Source organism: Acanthochromis polyacanthus, chromosome 23, assembly GCF_021347895.1.
Source record: "Acanthochromis polyacanthus isolate Apoly-LR-REF ecotype Palm Island chromosome 23, KAUST_Apoly_ChrSc, whole genome shotgun sequence".
NCBI lineage: Eukaryota > Metazoa > Chordata > Actinopteri > Pomacentridae > Acanthochromis > Acanthochromis polyacanthus.
In genome coordinates this window covers 11,957,049-11,977,427 of record NC_067135.1, presented here as the reverse complement: position 1 = coordinate 11,977,427, position 20,379 = coordinate 11,957,049, and the positions used below count along the sequence as shown (strand labels likewise).

At 37.8% G+C, this 20,379-nt stretch overlaps 1 protein-coding gene across 2 annotated transcripts in view; it reads left to right on the top strand.

The window, feature by feature from the left end:
- Positions 1-20,379, top strand: part of LOC110949534 (glucosidase 2 subunit beta-like) — a 155,506-nt gene that overhangs the window by 60,630 nt on the left and 74,497 nt on the right. The gene's annotated exons all lie outside the window — the stretch shown is intronic.

The window sequence follows — 20,379 nt, the reverse complement described above, 5'->3', positions numbered from 1 at the left end:
TTATATGGTTTTAGAAAGGTATCCATGATGGGTCAACTATAATGTGCGTGTAATTGCACTGTGTTTAGAGAAATTGTGCTGCTTCCCCGAAATTATAGTCTGATGACGGAACAACACGAGGCCTGTTAGGGTAAAACCTGGTTCATCTAAAGGAGAGGATAATCAAGTAGGTTTTTTAGAATGATACAATCCTACAAATGAAATGAAAATGTTCTTTATCGCTTTGCTAGCTGCCTTTATTCTTACCTGCAATGCTACATAGTCCCGATATAAAGAGAGTCTTTTGATTTCGTAGTAGCAGCTGCTCTTATTCGAGTTTAATGATTCACTTTAAATGTGTAGAGCAAACGTTAAGACCAGTTTTACATTCACGCAAGCCAGAATTGATTTCTGCAAACATCTGGCTCAATTCAGCCAAAGTTCTCAGAACACACCAGAACAAATAGTTTTGTAGAAATTGTTTTCTTTTTCAGTTTCCAGTTGTAGTAAATAATATTTTTATTTTGTCTCCTAAGCAGTTACAAATCTCACTTTGCTGAAGTTTTGGTGTGTATTTTTTCTGAAAAGGCAAAAATTGTGACGCACGATATCAGGTTTTTGCAGATATGTTGATATTTTCCAACTGATTTTGGTTGTTTGACGATACAATATTTTTTTTCTGTCTTGTGGTGGAATTAAGCCTCCTCTGTACACAATGATGCCGAAAAATAAGAAAACTACTTAGATGCAAACTACTTCTACAGATTGAATATTCATTTATCTTGCATACACTTTTTATAGTGTTACTCTCACTATATGTATTTTAGGTTCTGGTTAGCAGCTAAACTGTATGTTTTGTTCCTGTGTAGTGACAATAAAGTTTAGTCTAATCTTATTTAATCTAAAGTAAAGCTCACCATGCTTATTTTCATGTAACACATCCAAAAAAAAACTAATGTTTTAGCCTGTTAGTGCTCATTTTTGGCCGACATACAGTATATATTTCATTTTAAAGCTTTTATCAACCGATAGTGATGTTAATGTCGGTGTCATTGTATATTGAAAGCACATGGTGACAAAATCAAAAATGTACAAATTCCGTTCATAGTGGCTTTAACTAAACTATCAATTGCATTTTAAGGAAGTTAATAATATAAATAGCAGTTTCTTTTAAGTAACTGTTCAACAATATCAGCAGGACTGACATGTATTACTTGTTTATTTTTTATTTTTCTGCTGATGTCCCATCATTTGTCCCCTTTGCTGCTGCAACTCTGCAAATTTTTTCCAATTATCTTCTGTATTCGGAAAATTCTCTGTGTTTTCATTCATTTTTTAGCTGTTTTAAGAGGTTTTGAACACTAGCTGCACTATAGAGCAGAGGTACAGTATGTTTTGTTCAGCTTTATTTACAAAAAAATGTGCATTTTACCTTTAAGAAGTCGACTCTTTATGTAGTAGAAGAAAGGCGATTTATGGCATTTATTAATTAACACTACTCATGTATATTTCTTGTTTGTTTATTACTTTTCTGCTGATGTAAAAAAATATAAACACTACTGTAACAATGCAAATTTCTCCAGTTATCTTCAATAATAGGAATATTCTCTGTAGTGCTGCAGAGCAATGTTCAAATGTGCGTTATTGAGCTTTGTTTGCAAAAAGAAAAAAGCGGTGTGCCTTTAAGAAGTCGACTGTTGTTGCAGTAGATTCGTCTGAGCGCATATATTACACTTTACGGCTGATATCGTTTTCATAAACATAATTTTACTGTGAAAATGTTCCAGTAGAGGCACTGAAAGGACAGTTCTGCAGCAAATCGAGCTGTCCAAAACATTGTTATTGCTTCAGTGTACCCAGAAGCTCGGCTATTGTCTGAAAATACCAAACAGATTATCCATGCATGGGAGAGCTTTGTTTACCTCCTGCACCTCTTCCTGTGGCCATAGTTTCCTACAAATCTAAGGCAGAATACATATGTAGATGCTGTTTTTCTTTTTTGTTTTTCAAGCAGCCAGTTTGTTCCCCCCCCTTTGCACCGCCGGCATATTATCCTGCTCCAGCTGCCGCGAGGAGACAGGCCCCGAGTATTTATGGCTAGCATAAAAAGTGTGTGCATTCCCCGTCACCTGCAGCCGCGAGATTTACGGCGCGTTTGACAAACACACCGAATTTAAAAAAAAAAAAAGAAGAGCAGCGTTCAATTTGTACGGGAGTTTAGAGGCTGTCTGTTGCTCCCACCGGATTCTGCTGTTGGTACATGCGTGTGTCTCGCCATCCACGTTCGCCTCCCGCTGCGTGAGAATGTGTCTGCGCTCGTTCCTGTATATACATGTGTGCGTTCGTACGCCCGAGTGTGTGTGTTTGTGCAGCGAATCCGCCTGCTCTGAAACACCAGCAACAGATAACAGATGGTCCCCCTGCATTAGAAGTGTTTTATTTCCCTGCGGAAGCCAGATATGTCAAAAATAAGCATGTGCAACATTAGTCATTTGGAATATTCATGCCCCTGCCGTCCGACGGTTTCCTTTTCGCAGCCAAAATACCACCAGCCCAATTCTCCGAAGGAAGCGAGGGGGGGAAAAAGGCAGTCATCAGCTGAACTGATGGGGGGGGGAGGCTGAGGCCTACATGCGGTTTTAATGGAGGATTTTTTCCCCTCTCATGGCTGCTTCTTTAGCAATGCCAGGGCTGTAATTAAAAAGGGGTTACAGTGTGTAGATGTGTTCATATTAAGAACCTCATCCCTCAGCCCCATCAGACACAGTTGTGTGAATATGCTCACATGTCCATATGCCTGTTTGGCTTCACACACCAACTATCAATTTACACCCACATTAAATAACCTCATCCAGCGAATTCCTTCACAGACTGAGTCCTCTCCACCTCCATCTTTAGCTGAAGCTCCAGTCTCTTTAATCTCCACCTCCTCTCCTCCCAGGCTTTCTACCCTCCATCTCCCACCATTGCTGCCATCCTTGTCCTTGGTGGCGGACATGAGCATGCATCATTATCAGGCCTGATTAACCATCCACGTAGTTGGCAGTCCAGGCCCCACTAGGGGCCAATGGCATGGATTTCCTACCGCCGAAAACATGAATTTTGAGCAGTGCTTTCTCACTTTGCCGTGGTCCCTCATGATCAGGGTTAATTTGTGGCAGCATGCGTGAATGGTGTAGAAAGAGGAGAGGAGGCAGGGAAGGAGGAGGAAAAGCTACCAAACACTAGTGCACTGCTTATCGCAGAAATGCAATATAATTTATTCAGGAATATGCAAATCCAACAATCACTCTGCCTTGTTTACCGAAGGGACCTGCTGATTCAGAGTCTGAGAGAGAGAGAAACAATCCCAGCCACAGAAGCCAACATACAGTGGAAGCACAAAGGCAGCCAACAGCAACTCATTTTACTGGTTTTTCTTTAGATTCTGGGAAAGGAAGGGTGTCGGGCAATTTCTTGGTTGTTTGCTAGCTGCTTAAACCTTCAAATAGACACTAATTATGTGCAGTCAGTGTCATATACAATTGTAAACCCAAGTTTACAAGACCATGTATATCATGGCAGCCTTGAGTTTCCAGTGACTCCTATGATGGACTCATGAAAACACATGAGTCTTTGTTATAAAAACAACAATCATGCTTTTTGTTTCTTTCATCAATTCAGCTGAGGTCTTTGAGGAAATATGACAAAATCTGCTTTGCATACTTCAGTGCTAATATTTGGTTAAATGCCCTTTGGCCATTTTCACCTCAGCTAGGTGCTTTCAGTAGCTGTCTACAAGCTTTAAAAAATCTATTTCTATCTTTGAGCACTCTTCTTCACAGAATTGGTGCAGCAAATTAGCGAGATTTTTTTTTTTTTGACCTCTTCATCAAAGTCCAGAGGTTCTTGATGGGGTTTAAGCCAGGACTTTGAAGAGATCAGTCTAAAACCTTCATTCTGCCTAGATTTAACCATTTCTTTACCACTTTTGATGTGATCTCTTTTGATCTCCAAGATCAACCTTCTGGCTGACGATTTTCTGTTTTCTTGAAGTATGTGGAAGTAGTCTGCCTTCTTCTTTATTCCATTTACAGCCCCAGAGTATAATACTGCCACCACCATGCTTGTAGGTGGGTATAGTGTTCTTGGAGATAAAAGCCTCAAATTCTCTCCTCCAAAAATATCTCTGGTTATTGTGGCCAAATAGTTCAGAGGAGTCACCAGCTGTAGTCAATTGTAATCACTCATGAAAAGGTTAGAGGTCATGTCACATTTGTAAACTTTTGTTTAAAAGTTACTCAGCGTTACCTACAACACTGTAATTTAAACTTTAGGAATTACATGCAGTTGAGTTGTTGCTCTGCCAGTTAGTCGCTGGATATAATTGCATATCATCCCGGCATACTGTAGCCAAATAGAATATATGGCTAAAAATGTAGAAAATGTTTATTCACGGTGAATATACCCTACACAGCCACCCACTGCTGAATTTGATTTAAAGCCGAGAGAAGAAGAAGTGAAATCTAAATGTATTATATTTGCAGAACACCTTTTTTATGGTTAATTAAGAGGCACACAGTCTTGTGTGTCACATTCAATTTTTGCTTTTCATCATCTCGAGCTGGTAGAATGGGGTGTGAGTTGCATTGGTTTGCCGCCTCCCTGCTGAGAGACCAATTAGCGCGGCTGCATTGATTTCTCTGCACTGCATTGCATGTACTTTTGCAGGTGAGTCCCTACAGCTAACACCAGTGTATGGAAGACAACAATTATCTCCTCTGACAGAATCTCTGAGGCCATGCGAGAAAAAAGAAAAAAACAGAAAAGCAGAGCTCAGAAAATTGATCTCTTCAGGCTTATGTGTGGATGAAGAGACAAAAAGCCACCACAACTCTTAAAGCTGCAACTTTCTGATGTCAAAGCCCTGCTTGTAAGCTCTTAAAACTTGTTTTTTTCCAGGTGAACTTCACTGAGAAGTGTATCCTCATTTGTAATTAGAACATAATTAACAGGTTATTTCACACCCTATCCATCTAAGTATATGAGACTATGTGTGTGTTAGTGTATAACTGTTTAAAATTAACAATTTTTACTTTATTGGCTCCACTTTTGAACTAGTGGTAGCTTTAAAGCACAAACAAGAAAAGGAAATTAAGAAAAATACGAACTGAAACCAGTTGGATTTTGTTTTTGTTGTCGTTCAGTTTGTTCTTGTTAGACTTTGCTTTGGCTTTAGGGATATTATTTAAGATATTGGTTGTTTTATGTAGGTGGTTTGGTGTCAAGGTGTTGGACACATGCTTGCAAATATGAACTGAAGAAGGTGGGAAGATATTTTTTTAAGTATAATTTAAAAACTACAGCTTTAAATTGAGATATTAAAAAGGTTTGCTCTTTAGCTTAACACTCAAGCTAAGTTACGCTGTTGACTACATTTATACCTTTATAGACAGATTAAAATTTCTTGACCCTGCTGCAATTACAGTCAAAAGCCAACATCTGACACTGAATATAAAACATTTCTGGCACAAAAGCTATTCACATAGGCGCTAAAATATACTCCAGTCTTATGTGTGTAATACATTTCTGAACAAAATCTTAAGACGGGGGGAAAAAATTTCAGGTATTCACATTTTGTGTTGGGGGATTGTAACCGTGTTGTAAGTAGAGCTTCAAAATGTATAAGGAAGAAACAGGAGCAGGTGACATAAAACAGAGAGTAGGGCAAGTATTTAAAATTGCATTTAAACTTCAACAGACTTCTCATCAGCTAAACAAAAGCTTAAGACCATTGGGCATCCCAGTAGCTCTACTGGTTGACTTTCTCAATGTGATTTAGATCAGGGGAAGATGCAGGATGGTCCAGAAGAGTGCCGTTATTCTGCTGGACGTCCTTCATCATGGCAGCATTGTGAACTGCAGCGTTGTCCTGCTGAAAGGCCCAGTCGTAACCACATAGACGAGGCCCTCAGTCATGATGGGATGCTTGATGCAACATCTCCACATAGCCAGCTGCCCTTTGATGTCCCTGCGCAACCTAAAGCTCCATTGTTCCACTGAAGGAAAAAGAACCGCAGATCATCGTTGAGCCTCCTCCACCGTGCCACCTAGAAAACATCTCCAGTGAGATCTCTTTGCCATGCCAGTAATGTTGGAAACCATCAGATTTTCTTCCACCTTTCAATGTTCCGTGTTTGGTGGTCCTTGCAAAGTTCAAACGGGCAAGTCTGTAGTGTGGGATGAGACGTGGCCTTTTAAGATTTCTTTTGCAGATCTTATGGCTATTGGGCTGCAGTCAGCATTGTTAAGGGCCTTAATTTGGGTCGAGGATCCGCTTGTGTCTTCATGGACAAACTGTTGGACCCTCCGGCTCAGTGCAGGGAAAGTATTTTGGGGTCGAGCACTTGACTTTTTTGTCCCATAACCCTCAGGATCATTTAAGAAATTCAAAATGACCGTTATTAATGTGTCCAACCTTGGCAGTTGTGGAGCGTTGTGAGAGGTCTTGCTTGTGCAACTCAACAATACTGCCACATCCAAAGACAGAAAGCCTTTTTGCTTTTTCCATTAGGAGGTCATGACAGTGTGATTACCTGAAAGAAAATGACATGAAAGCCTGGTTTTTGCACAGATTCTGCCTTTTAAAAGCCGTAACCTTAAACTTTTGATCAGCTAATGAACAGCCTGTTTGAGTTTACATGTAGTTACTCTGTTTTTTTGTCTCTTGCTCCAGTTTCTTCTTTCATTTTGAAGCTCTACTTACAACCTGGTTACGATCCACCAGCACAAAACACTTTTGACCCCTGGTCTTAAGATTTTGTAGAGTGTATGTATCATAGAAAAATTCAGTGTAGACAGTGAGCAATGTACCAGAATGTAAAAAAGAAAACAATAAACTATCATGTAAGTGATATACATTGACTTGCATACATCCAATGTACCAAAATAGAATCTAAAATAGAAAAATATACATATAAACATAAGTATAGAAATCTATCATAGTGGCGTTTTTCCACCTGCACACTAGTAAAAACAGAGAATCTCCATTTTAATCCAGCTTTTCTTCGATCTATGATGAGAAAAATTCTGTGTTTCTTCGATAAGTTATTCAGAAAATAGGGGGTGTGAAATCCCCCTGTGTATTTTTATAATTTTCTGATTTCTGAAAGCAGTTTTTGAGTTTTTATTTTCGTGCCTCTTTTTAAAGCTTAATAGGAAACCACAGACGTACTTTATGTATTGATTTTTCTCTCTCTTTTTTTTTTTTTTTTCAAAAGCCAGAACTGCTGTCTTGGCTTTTCTGAGATATCTTTAGAAGCAGCACTTTCCTCTTATATGCACAGTATATAGTTATGTAACGGAGGAAAAGATATAGCTGTCTAAATGCACATTTTACTTATGTGTTTGCAGAGTTAATAGCTGAATCGTCTGCACTAAATTGTGCTCATTCACACAATTTGAGCCCCTCTGAACTTGAGGGAAACACGGAGTGATGTGAAAAAATAATGATTTGAAATGAGATTCAGATCTGAGCTTTGACTCCAAACCCTCTGTTTGTTCTTTCTGAGCTGTTCCTCGGTGGATTTTCTGGTGCTTTCCAGATCATTATCCTGTTGAAAGGTCCACTTTCAGTTCACCTTCAGCTTTCAGACGGACGCTGCTCTTTGATATGATGGAGAACTTCAAGTTGAAACAGGGACTACGAGCTGCTCAGTCCTTGAGGCAGCGCAGAAACTACAAAAACAACAGCATTTCAAATACAAATACTTTCCTTGTATGCAATTTAAAACAGACAAATCATTTCAATAGTATTAAAGAATTAATACTCAGGCGGTAGAAATCGAACTATTTTCATGGTGATGTGTGGAAGATAAATACTGTAATATTACATTCAATCTCATTTACAGGGAGTTTTAGGGTTTTCTTTTTAATTACAACCTTTGCAATGGGAAACAGTTTTGGGAGCGTTATGTGAGGATACCGAATCACATGACCTAAATATGTAGCAGGCCTCGGGAATTGATGGGACTCGGAAGCACCCCCACAATTTAATTAATTGTTCCTTGTATGATTTCAGACAGACAAGTCCCAATAAGTCTGCTATGGTTGATTTGTCGTAGGATACAGGCAGCTGACATAGTCTTCACTTGTTGTCATAGTTACGGTGACGCCGTGCTGCTGTTTCGCAATGATGCAGAAATCTTTAATAAATCCGTGGATCCAGACTATAATCCGCATCACTACCAAAATCTAATCACTTGGTCCTTGTGTCATTTCTGACCTTCCCTGAAAGTTTCATCCAAATCCGTTAGTCTGTTTTTCAGTAATGTTGCGCACAGAAGGACAAACAGACAAACATATGCCAATTGTCACATAACTCTGCAGTTCCTTGGTGGAGTAACAAAGAAATTGCTTTTAAATTGGTGGCAACTCCACAAAATACTGACTATCTGCACATGGAGCTCTTCCATGAATGGTGGCACCATTTTCCATAGGAACTGACTGGTTAGTAGGTGTTTTTTAATACATGCTGATCTGTGATCTCAAACATAACTCCACTAAGAAGTGAACACTGTTGTAGTCCTAAAAATCCAACGTTAAACTTGAAGTTGTCTTGATGACCTCAAATCCTGCTTCCTGGTTCGGACATCAACAGCTGCAGTCATTACCTGCAGATCTTGAGGTGAAGTTTTGGAATTCTTGAAGACTTCTTAGATTTGCCAGAGCAGCAGATCAGGGACAAACTAGCAGCTGTATAGAGATAATTTTTCTCACAGTAGAATGACTTTTATCCAATATTTCAATATGTCGAATTCAGATCCTTTGCCAAACTCACAAGTATCCACAGTCTTTTTTTTCTGAAGTCCTTAAAGAGCTCTTGAGACACCAAACACCTGAAAGACTGTAGATGTTAGCATTTTAAATACGGCAGTTTCCACCGTTAGGAAGTTTTGATCCTTGCAGTCTAATCTGGGGCTCTTGATTCCAATCAACTGATCTGTTTTTAAATTAATTTAAATAACAAAAATGACTGCAAAATGTCAATTTTATGTGCAGTTTGTTGCTGTAAACCAGTTTTATTCATAGGCTGTGTTGTGTTGTTTCACAGCAGATGAAATGTTTGCTCATTCAAATATGATGAGAAATTCAATTACTGAGGGATATTTGTTTACATGGCTGTAACTTATTACAACTAGATCTCAAAGCTCAGCAGTATAGTTAGAAATGCATTTGTTCTCTTGAGAGAACATCTTATTTTGACTGATTCTGCTGCGTGGGTGTTTCTTCGACCTCCAACTGTATCACGTCTCTGACAGATTTGCTCCTAATGGTGGTAACAGTTTTCACAGTGCATATCACTTTTCAGGCTTTTACATTTGTTTATTCCAGTCATTATGATGAACCTTTATTGCTTATAGTAAACACTGCCAAGTCTAATTTACATTACTGCAATGGAACTTGGTAAAAAAAATGGCATTATTTTCTATATACATATGGTTTCCTGAAACTTTATTGCCCCATGATGTTTCTTAAGCAAACAGGAATCATTATTATAACTCAGTCACATTTGTTGATTTCTTGTCCTTTTATATCTTCATCCTGCAACTTAAATTCCTGCAAGATCTTCCTGTTGTCCCTGGTAATGTGTGTCGTATCAACAATGTGATGTTAATCTGCTGCACTTCTGCACTCTCTAACAGGCTATTTTTGCCACACACATGTTGCCTGAGAGGCCAGCAGCATAGCAGGGTTCTTACTAGGTCGAATTGCTCGGAGGCAGAAGTTAATTTCCAACTCAGCAGAGATAAATGACTTTGCTTTGACCTCCATTGCTTGCTGGCACAACAAAGACATTGTGCTATTCTCGGAGACGAGCGCCCTAACTATATGTAATTTAAAAAGCGGTGCTTCATTATGTGCAGTACGTAGTGATTTGATTTGATAACAGTGATTAGCTGACTTTTTTGTTTGCTTAAAGGATTTCCTAAAACACAAGGAAAGAATATTACGCTCTATTGTAGGTGGTCCTAAACACAATAAAGTGACTTTTTTACATGTGGACAAATAGGCTAATAATTTGTCATTTATAAAAAAAAAAAAAAAATCCGTTGCCACAGAGTCAGACTAGATCCCAATTTGCCCAAATATATAGAACCAATCTTTAAATTTCTGTCAGTGTTTTCAGTATTGTTAAAAAGAGTTCCATCATTTATTTTAAAATAATTCCACAGTTTGTTTTTTTTTAAAGTTAGTGATGGAAAACCTGTCACATCAGCAGAAAACCTGCGAAAAACATAAACATTCTGTCGTACTATGAACTAACCTAAATCTTTGTAATATTGTCGGCCATATTTTCCCTTTACCATAAAGTGAACCCACTGATTATATTATGTTGAAATAAGTTCAATAAGGTTCCTCAAGGAACTGTTTTTTGAATTATGTGAGGTTCCTTTGACAAACATGTCTCTGAATTGAACTGTTAAAGGTTTTTTCCAGGAACCCCCAAGTCAGTGAGGACTGTTTTAGTGATGGATTCTAAGTGCCTGCTGTAGGTAGGTAGATGTGCTAAAGATTGCATGTCATTTTAGAGCAGATACTCTAAGATTTATCCATTCCTTGCACTCATGTAATTGCGTTTTTGGTTTTGAATTTGAAAAAAGGACCCTCAAATTTAGGTATTGCTCTTACTCAAGCCCCCATGCACACAATTTAAAGATGCAGAGGAATCCAAAGCTCAGTTCCGTACACGTACGTACGGTTTCTAAGCTATAATTGGTCAGTTTTTCTTCAGCAAAGGATCGGAAAACTTGACGACAAGCCTTAGCAGTTTCTCTTTGTTTCCTTCACTTTGATCTGCTTGAGATTTTCTCCCTCCGTGTGCAAGGCATCACGTATTAAAAAGCCTGTTACATTGATTATTCAATAGAGATGTGTTTCCAGAGCTTTTGTATCCCAGGTTTATATGACATTTTAACATCATTTGGTATTCATAGGTTTTTCCTTCTGCTAGCTGTCGGCGTTTCTCTCATCATGTGGCTTTTCAAACGTGTTAAACCAACATGCTAATACAACGTCTAATTGACGACATTTTTTATTTACATTTTTCTTCTTGCTGTGAACTGAGCTCCACAGCAAGAAAACATCAATTGGGTTTTTGTTTTTGGAGTTGAATTACAATGACTGGGTTGAATTCTTTGTGCTTTAAGCCAGTGATGATGATGAAGATGTGGTATTTACAAGGATCACCATGTCCAGACCAACCTGAAAAGAGGCCGTGAGGGAGAAACAAACTCTGAACCCCGATTGAACCTTTTTTCTTCTTCCATTGTTCTTCTGTTCGTTACGTATTCACAGTTCCTGACCTTCAGCAGACAAATGATAGCTTTGTTATATTTTGCCCTGAGCACAGAAGACCAGCAGCACTTGCACAGTTGAAACCCTCGTTCTTCCAGGTTTGGTAGGTGTCAATTACTTGAATTTCGATAGCGTATTTAATCACAATGTTGTGTAGGGATATGTGTGGCATAAATACTTTATCATGCAAGATGCTAAAACTGACAGCTCTCAAAATAAGACGATGGTGCAGCACTTGTCTTATAACCTGGAAATTTTCAACTGATAGGTTACTTTAACGGCACAAATTCCCAAACAAAACGAATGCAATGGATCAAATTGCGACAAGTCAGATGACACACATAATGTTAAGCCTTGTGGGGCCTCTGTGGGTCTGAGGATGTTTGCTTTCTTTTCCTGGGCCTCATTTCCCAACAGCATCTTCAAGCTAAGATGATCATAAAATCCATCTTACAAACCTTTTTAAGCTTAAGAAGTGTTTCCCAAAAGCGCCATAAGCGAGGAGAATATTAAGCTGAGAAATGAACCTGCAGGTGGAAGCAAAGACACTGGTTTGAATAATAAAATAGTAAAATAAAAATGACATTTATTGATATTTGGTGCATTTCCAGGCTCCATATCTTCTGTCTTCTTTCTGTTAACGGTGCATATGGAATGTTTTTTTTTTGCTTCCAGGTCGGAGACGACAGAATGATGGACGTATTTATGAAACTTATAGCAGCACCACTGCTTCATTTTCAATTTAATATGAGGAACATCTGCCTTAAGCAGCAGCTGAATCAATCGATTTACCTTCTTACTTCCATCTATAAATCATAACCAAGCAGAAAGGCTGTTTTTTAATGCCGTTTTTCTCAGAGCATTACACATTTCATTGTGTTTTTCACAACATGCGTCGAAACGTACGATAAATTCTTATTGGGAAACAGGACTGTGGTTGGTAGTTTAGCTTCGTAGCACCGTTTTTAGTGGAAAAGTAGCATCTATACGAGTCAATGTAAGATGGAAACCAGGCCTGAATTACCCCTTTAATGCATTACCCTGTTGGAGTATATAGTGGATATCTTCGCGTGTACCGCCGGATGTGTCGGCTATATTTAACACACAAGGATGTACACGCTGTAAGTGACCATTATGCTCTCAATTATCACCCCCACTGCCCACCGAGCTGCCTTAACACTTATTAGGGGCAGACACTCGAGGCTCACCCACTCGGTTCACCTTCAGCCCACATTTAGCAGGTAATGAGCTTGACAACAGAGCAGCCGTGGACACGTCTGGAGATCATTGAGGGGTTTGACCTCGGCGATATTGATTTTTTTTGTCACTGTAGAATGGTAGCAAAGGTGATACTATTGACATTATCGAGTTAATAATTGACCTCATTTCGGATTAGCTCCTGAAGATGAGAAACAACAGTTAAAAATTCAGGCTGTTGTCATTGATAGTTCTTGAGCTGTTGTTCAAACAGCCTCAAACTCCAATGAAAGTGGATCAATTTTTAGAAGTTATCTTGAAAAATATTTGACATGTCAAGCTAAAATGTCCTATTATTTTTTAGCTATCAATCGTTTATAAGCCAGAGATGGCAGAGCAGAAGGATCCTGATGATATGAGATGGTATAACCCATGAATGAAATCGCTCTAATATTACAGCTTGCCAGAATGTTTGAGCTGTAAGTGATTTTACTGCAAATTCTGGAGGAAACCGCAATGTTGAGGTAGATTTTAAGGCTGGAGGAATTATTTACATGGAAACCAGCTTCTAAATATGTAACTTTGATACATAGAGGTTAATTTTTAGTGGCGTAATCAATGAGCTAAGAGGGTCTGTAGGTTTGTTCCTGCATACATGGATGAAAAGCAGCAAATCTCAGTATTTGGAAACCTATCTATTTATTATCGTTTTTGACGATTAATCTTGTCATATTGCTATTTATGCAGTTGGATAACTAGATTTTCTCTGGAATCGATCATTTAAACAGGCTTCTGCTCAGACCTTGATGAGATTCAAAGCCTCTGCTTGATAAATCGTCTACTGGATTCCTTCTAATCCACCACAGTGATATTCAGTGTGACCGTCCGAGGCTTTTTCTTGTGCCGCGATGTATCCTGGCAGCAGCCGAACCGTTGGATGAAATTCTGCTAAAGTCCCATGTTGCTTTGAAAAACTGTGCTATTGGCAGATCGGTTTTATCATTAGATGTGCCTGTCAGATTTTATTGGAACAAAACTGGCCGCTTGCTGCAGAATTAGCTGCACATTATGGAGACAAAAGGTTTCCAGCCTTGTGAAGATACACAAAAACCATAAGGACTTTCTAATGTCCTATGCTGACCAAACCGAGACAATACATTTGTGCTGCCTGTAATTGCTGAGATTATATTCTGGGTTGTTTAAGTCAGATTCTGCAGCCTCGTGGTCTCCAGAGACGTGATGGTCGTTGGAAAGATTTTCACGAGGAAGCGTGAGAGCAGCAGAAAAAGCTCAGCCGTGGGATTTACCTGTCAGCTGCACTTAAGCATGTGGGATAACATACGCGAGACGCTGTGATGGTAAAATAAAAGGCTGACACGCTGCTTCCTGTGATCTCCGGTCACCGACGGCTTCATGTACGTCAGCTGCCGAGAGGCGAGCAGAAAATAAACTCGCTTTAGGAGACGCTTGGAATGGATGCTCGTGTTTCGAAGCCCTCGGAGTCGTCTCTCATGTCAGATTCTCACAAATATTTGATACTTTGTGCAACGCTTGGTTCTGTGTTTGCTTCATTCCTGCAGCTTCATAGTTTAATGGATTACTTCACAATAATTTACAGAACTGTAGATAGACGTATTTTTAATGGAATATCTCCATAGGGGTACAGAGGAACATTTCCAGCAACCATCACTCCTGTGTGTAATGCTACATTGTGTTAGCTAACTAGCTAGGTCATGTTAGCCCGTTTTGAAAGGCTAATTGATGATTAGAAAACCTTTGGGCAAAGTTAGCATATGAATGAAAGTGTGAGTTTCCATGGAAAACATGAAATTGACTGGGCGAACCCAAACCTTTTACGTCTGTTAACATTGCCGTTCAAGACACCTGTAGACTATAGAAACTACAATTCTTCAAGTTCGAAGACGATTGTTCTCTCAGGTGTCAACGTTTTGTCTGGAAAAGCCCAAAATTACAGACATATGTACGATACATGTGTTTGTTTCTAATATTTATGGCCTCAACTCAAGCATTATTTTCATTATCAGTAAATCTACCAATTAGTTTATCCATTCTTTAAAGTGTTCACTCTCTAAAATGTAATAAAATCATTAGATTTATAGTTTTATTCAACCAACATGTGAAAGGATTTGATATTTTATGCGATCCTCATTCTGTTTATGTCATTCTTGCGTTTTCGGATTTTAATAGATTACCTTACCGTATGTTAGGAGTGCAGATTAATTTGTAGAGCTGTAATTGACATTTTTTCTCATTTTTAGAAAGATAAAGATGTCTCGTGTAATGTGTGAAATATCGTTAATTTTCTGCTTATGAACAAATATGTGTAATATTAAGGGAAAAATGGTGCGATAAAGATAAATATCTGTGCAAAATCGATACAAATTTGTGCTATATAGACAGAAATCTATTCAACATAGAACAAAATCTGTGCGATATAGATACAAATCTGTAATATAGATCAAAATCTCTGCAGTGTAGACAAAATATATGCAAGATAAATAGAAATCTGTACATAACATAGAAAGAAATCTGTGCAACTTGAATACATATGTGAAATATAAATAAAAAATCTGTGTTTTGCAGAAAAAAATGTGCAAAATAGATTAAAAAAATGCAAATTAGGTAAAAATCTGCACAATACAGATAAAATATACACAATAGATATAAAAATACATAAAAATCTGCAATATCAATAAAAAATATTTGTAATATCAATAAAAATCTGTGCTAAATGATTAAAAAAATGCAAAATCATTTAATCTGTGCAATTTAGATGCAATTCTTTATAGTATAGATGCAAATCTGTCATATTTTTGTAAAAAGTTTGTGCAATATAATGAAAATCTGTGCAATATTAATTTTCTCTATCAGTATTTGTGCTCATGAAACATTATTTTATGAGCACAAACATTATTTCTATCCAAAAAATCAGAGCTAGTCCTGCACTCTTATATCTTATCTTAATGTGTGAAATCCAGGTGAAAACAGTCTCATCTACCCCATCACTGTGTCTCTGTATGAGCATTTGAAATCTTCAGCTCCTCGCTCGTTTCCAAACCTCCGAGTCTAAAAGTACAGAGCAGAGTTTGGGGATTTAACTAAGCACAAGAACTCGGCTCAATTCCCAAAAGCATCCGCCAACCGCCCAACTGCACAGCACTTTCTGGAAAATAGACACACAGGTAAGTGATTTCTCCACTGACAATGCGGGAGAAGAAAAAGCTCGCTCTATCATTCCAACCATCTGGAAGTCTGGCTCCGACTCGAGGCTGATGTGTAACTTTTAATTGGAGAGACAGTGGTGGGAGGAAGCGATGATCCCAGTGGATAGACAGGAAGCTGCCAGATGGACAACCTGACTTTCGGTTTGTGTGCTCACCGTTTCATTCTCGGGCCAACGCGATGTGTGTTCGGCTTCACAAAGAGCCTGGCGGAGAGTCGAGGTTTGGCCCGAGTGCTGCAAAACGCTGCTATTCTCACCAATTTACTCAGGAAGCAACTCTTAGATTTACCTTCAGAAGGTTTGACAACAGACACTTTCTATTTCTGGGACAATCTTGTCAAATATCTCATCCGTGAGATTAAACCAGATTTCCTTTTGGTGTGTCTCAGTACTTTAACTGGCAATTTCACTGCTGACTACACTTAAAAAAAAAAAAAAAAAAAATTGGATTTCTATAATATTTAAAAAAAAAAAACTGTGGAAGAAATTACAAATGATATTTTTTGGCAAATTTAGATTTATTAAAACTGTACTTTGTGGAGGACAATTATTTACCGTTTTGTCTTTTTTATAGTCAATATTTTTTCTTCTGTGAGTTTAAAATATATTATCTGTAATTTAGCAAACAATATTTAAAATACGATCTACCATTTTTCATTTAATATATTTTTTCCATATTTTCTTTCAAATATCTGCAAAATAATATTTTTTGCGAACTTAAATACAGTAAAAAATAGTAGATTTTTACCATCAAACACTGTAAAAGAAAAAAAATTGCTATTTCTAAAATATTTTTTCATGAGAAATTATTACAGTTTTGATCTTTTTTTTTTTTACATTTCTGCATTCAACAATATAATTAAGATTTTCTTTTTCCAAGCAAAATTAGTTATTAAAAATGACTCACCATTTTTAAATTCTTTATCTTTTTTCCCTTATAAATGCTGGAAAACATCTGTAAAATGTCTGTATATTTTGCTGCATTAAAAACTAAAAAATAGTGACCCTTTTATGGTCGAATATTGTAAAAGGACAAATAATTCCTATTTGTTAAAATACAGATTTTTGATGTGGACGTTATTTACAGTTTTAGCCAGTTGTTCTCTACAGCTATGATGTAAATTAATTTTAGGATTTCACATTCTTGCAAGCTCTTTAAGTTTGTACAGCTTAGCTTTGAATTCTTATATTTTTTGGTATTGATGTTGAATTAAATTAAATAATAAATGTACAATATCTGCCTGATACATTAGCTAGTTACTTAAAAATGTACCATACTTCGTATACTTATTATTGTAGATAATGAGCTAAACAGACATTGATCTTCTGAATAAATGTGTTCCCTAAAGATTTGACATTAAAGTTGTCTCATCAGTCAGTTTGAAGGCAATGAATAAGCTTCTTTAACCTCTTTTAGTGGAAACTGTTTCCAGTTTCTCCAGTGTGGTTTATTCTAAAAGCTTACATTACATATACATAACTCTACACTGCAGGATCTGTCAGTGTTAGGCATCAGACAGGTGCAGAAATGCCACATATATATTTACATTTTTTATGTCTCAAACCTCAGAAATGTTGCAGTGGTTGCATTACAGCGTTTGTTTGAGAGACTCCCGGTTTGTTGATGCACTCACTAGTTGTAGTTTTCCTTTGCAGAGTTGTGAACCTGAATATAAACAAGCAGCCGCGCAGCACTCGGCTGTCTTCGCTTTTTATTTGCCTGAATGTAAAATGTGATGTGAGCTGCTACAAAAGTGTAAATGTGGAAACGACAAACTCTCTGCTGGGCCTCCATGTTAATCAGAGTTTATTCTGTCAACTTCTCCACCAGTGTTTTCAGAAATGTTCCGTCATTACCATAAATATTGGTAATAAAATAGATCCACACACATATTACTGCCATAAATACTGACTAATTAATAATATATCTTTTTTTCATAAGAGGCACATCACACCAGACACATTTTAGCATTTCACCTATTTGAGCTATTTTAAATGAATTTATCGGCTGATCTCTGATTATGCTTCAAAGACCGAAAATCCAGTTGAACTGTAAACAATAATGTCGTTTCACTGCCATTTCTTAAACAATTTAATGTTATTATACAGACTTTTCTTGTTCTGTTTACAATACAGATAACAAGCAATAAAATCACGGGAAAATGAATATTAATTCACACTTTAACTGTAAAACAAAACAGACCCAAACTAGCACTAATATCCAAATACATATAAATGACAGATTGAAATTATGTATGTTAAGGACTAACCAGTTCTGCTATTTTACAGATTTACTCAGTATTGTTATATTACAGGTGATATCTCGTAAAATTACAGAATTACAGAAAGTTAAATATGTTAGCTGTAAAACAATGGAAGAAAAGACAAAACTGTAAATAATGTCCACATTGAATATCTGTTTTTTTTATGGATGCTTTACTTCGCTAAGGAACGCGTGTTGTGTGATGATCGGCGTATGTTTGGCTGTCTGTTAGCAACATTACTCAAAAACGGATTAACGGATTAGGATAAAGTTTTCAGGGAAGGTCAGAAATGGCACAAGGACCAAGTGATTAGTTTTGGCTGTGATGCGGCTTGTAGTCTGGATCCACGGTTTTGTTACAGATTTCTGTATCATTGCGAAGTAGCAACACGGCGTCACTGTAACTATGACAAGTGATCACATGATTGCAATCCTACTACAAATCCACTGCTGCAGACTTATCAGGACTTAAATTATACAAGGAGCAACTGATTAAATCATGGGGTGTTTCCGAGTCCCATCAATTCCCGCCACCTGCTACATATTTAGGTCACACAATTCGGTATCCGCACATAAAGTACACATGCATAACACACGCCTGTGTTCAGCACAAGGTCATTTTGTTTGTGGGTCATCGATATTAAATGGCCACATTCTATGTTGCTGTGATTTCTGATCACCAATAACTAATAAACAAATGCTACATTTCTGACTATACCATATGGGGGAATGAACAGCCTTGGAGGAGTACTTCTCTTGTTTGTTCTTTTACAATGTTTGAACAGAAATAACATTCAACTGTAATTAATGGCTTTAACTGTAAATTCTTTAACATTTTTCTGTTATTTTAAAGATCTTCCCTGTTTTGTTAAATTACAAATATCTTCTGATATATATATATATATGTATATATATATATATATATATATATATATATATATATATTTATATATAAATTTCCAGTTGATCTGGATAAAAAAGACAGGCAAAAAGCTGTAAATAATTTCACATCAAAATGTCTCAGAAGAAATTTGACATTTTGCAACGCATGGCTGTAAATTTCTATCGTTTTACTGCAGTTAAATGATCTAAAAACGTAATTATTTTACAGATATTTGCTGTCATTTTGAACCATTTTTCTACTGTTTTTGAACATTACAGTAATACGCTGTTTTTTAGCGGTCGTCTTAGTCAAATTTTGAATCATTTAGAACCAAATCCAAGTCATTTTGGACATGTTTTCAGTCTTTTCAACTGATATTTTTTTTTTTGTTTATAGTGTCAAACAGGAATCTCTTGTGAGCAGGACTTGTCTCAGACAATCACAATCTGGCTTCTACAAACTGGATCCACCATTGGTTTCCCACCTTTTCTCCTTTAGTCGCCATGTTTTCCTTCGTTTCTAACCTCTATCAGGCTACACATCCATTCTTCACCACCGTTTCCTTCCTCCACCTCCACCTATCCGCCCAACCTCAAACCCCTCGACGTGAGGATTCAATTTGTCCTGTATGTTTCATTTCTCCTCACATTTAAATGTATTTCATGTCGGCTGCTTTTAATTAACTGTGCGGATGTGCGACGGGGGAAGTGGGGGGTGGGACGGGGGGTTGGGGGGGGGGGGGGGGGGGGGGCAGACGGAGAGATAAAAAAACTCCTCGCATCCGCCAATGAGTTACACTGGCAATCATTTACCACTTAGACAGTAGTGAAGAAGCCCCCCGTCCGTTGCCCCGGCAACCGGTGCCTTGGTGATTGATTCCTCGCCAGTGTGGCATCGCTGCAGGGAATAGAGCGCGTGAGCTTAGCATGCTCGCTACATCTTTCTAATTAAAATGGGATTACGGAGTCATCGCCGTTTGTATGTTCAAACAAATGCACGGCTGTGAAAGGAATCAATTTTGGTAAATGTCAAGGCTGTCGAATACAAGCGTGGATAAACAAATGTAAGCGAGCTCAGTGCACTGATGTGGACAGTGTGTGTGCACGGCGACGGGTGCGTTTGATTTGCATGTCGGGGTCGCGGAGATTGACAGCGACTCCCCCTGATTGACAGTCCGTGAGTCACAAACCACCAACAATTAGCGTGTTTGTTGCCGCTAATCAGAAAATATTCCTCAAATTGGAGCTTAATGTACATCTTAAATGAACAACGGTGTCTTAATGTAATTGGATTAGACGAGTCAATCATATCTGTGTAGTTGGTGCTGTTGTCTCTCAGTGTTTAGGGGGCTAAATATTCTCCCATGAATCGAGCTGCTTCACTGTTTGCACCTGTGCCATGAGGAAGCTGAAACTGTTATAGATCAATACCTGATTGTACACACACTGCAAAAAATGGTTCAGTGAAAATAGACGG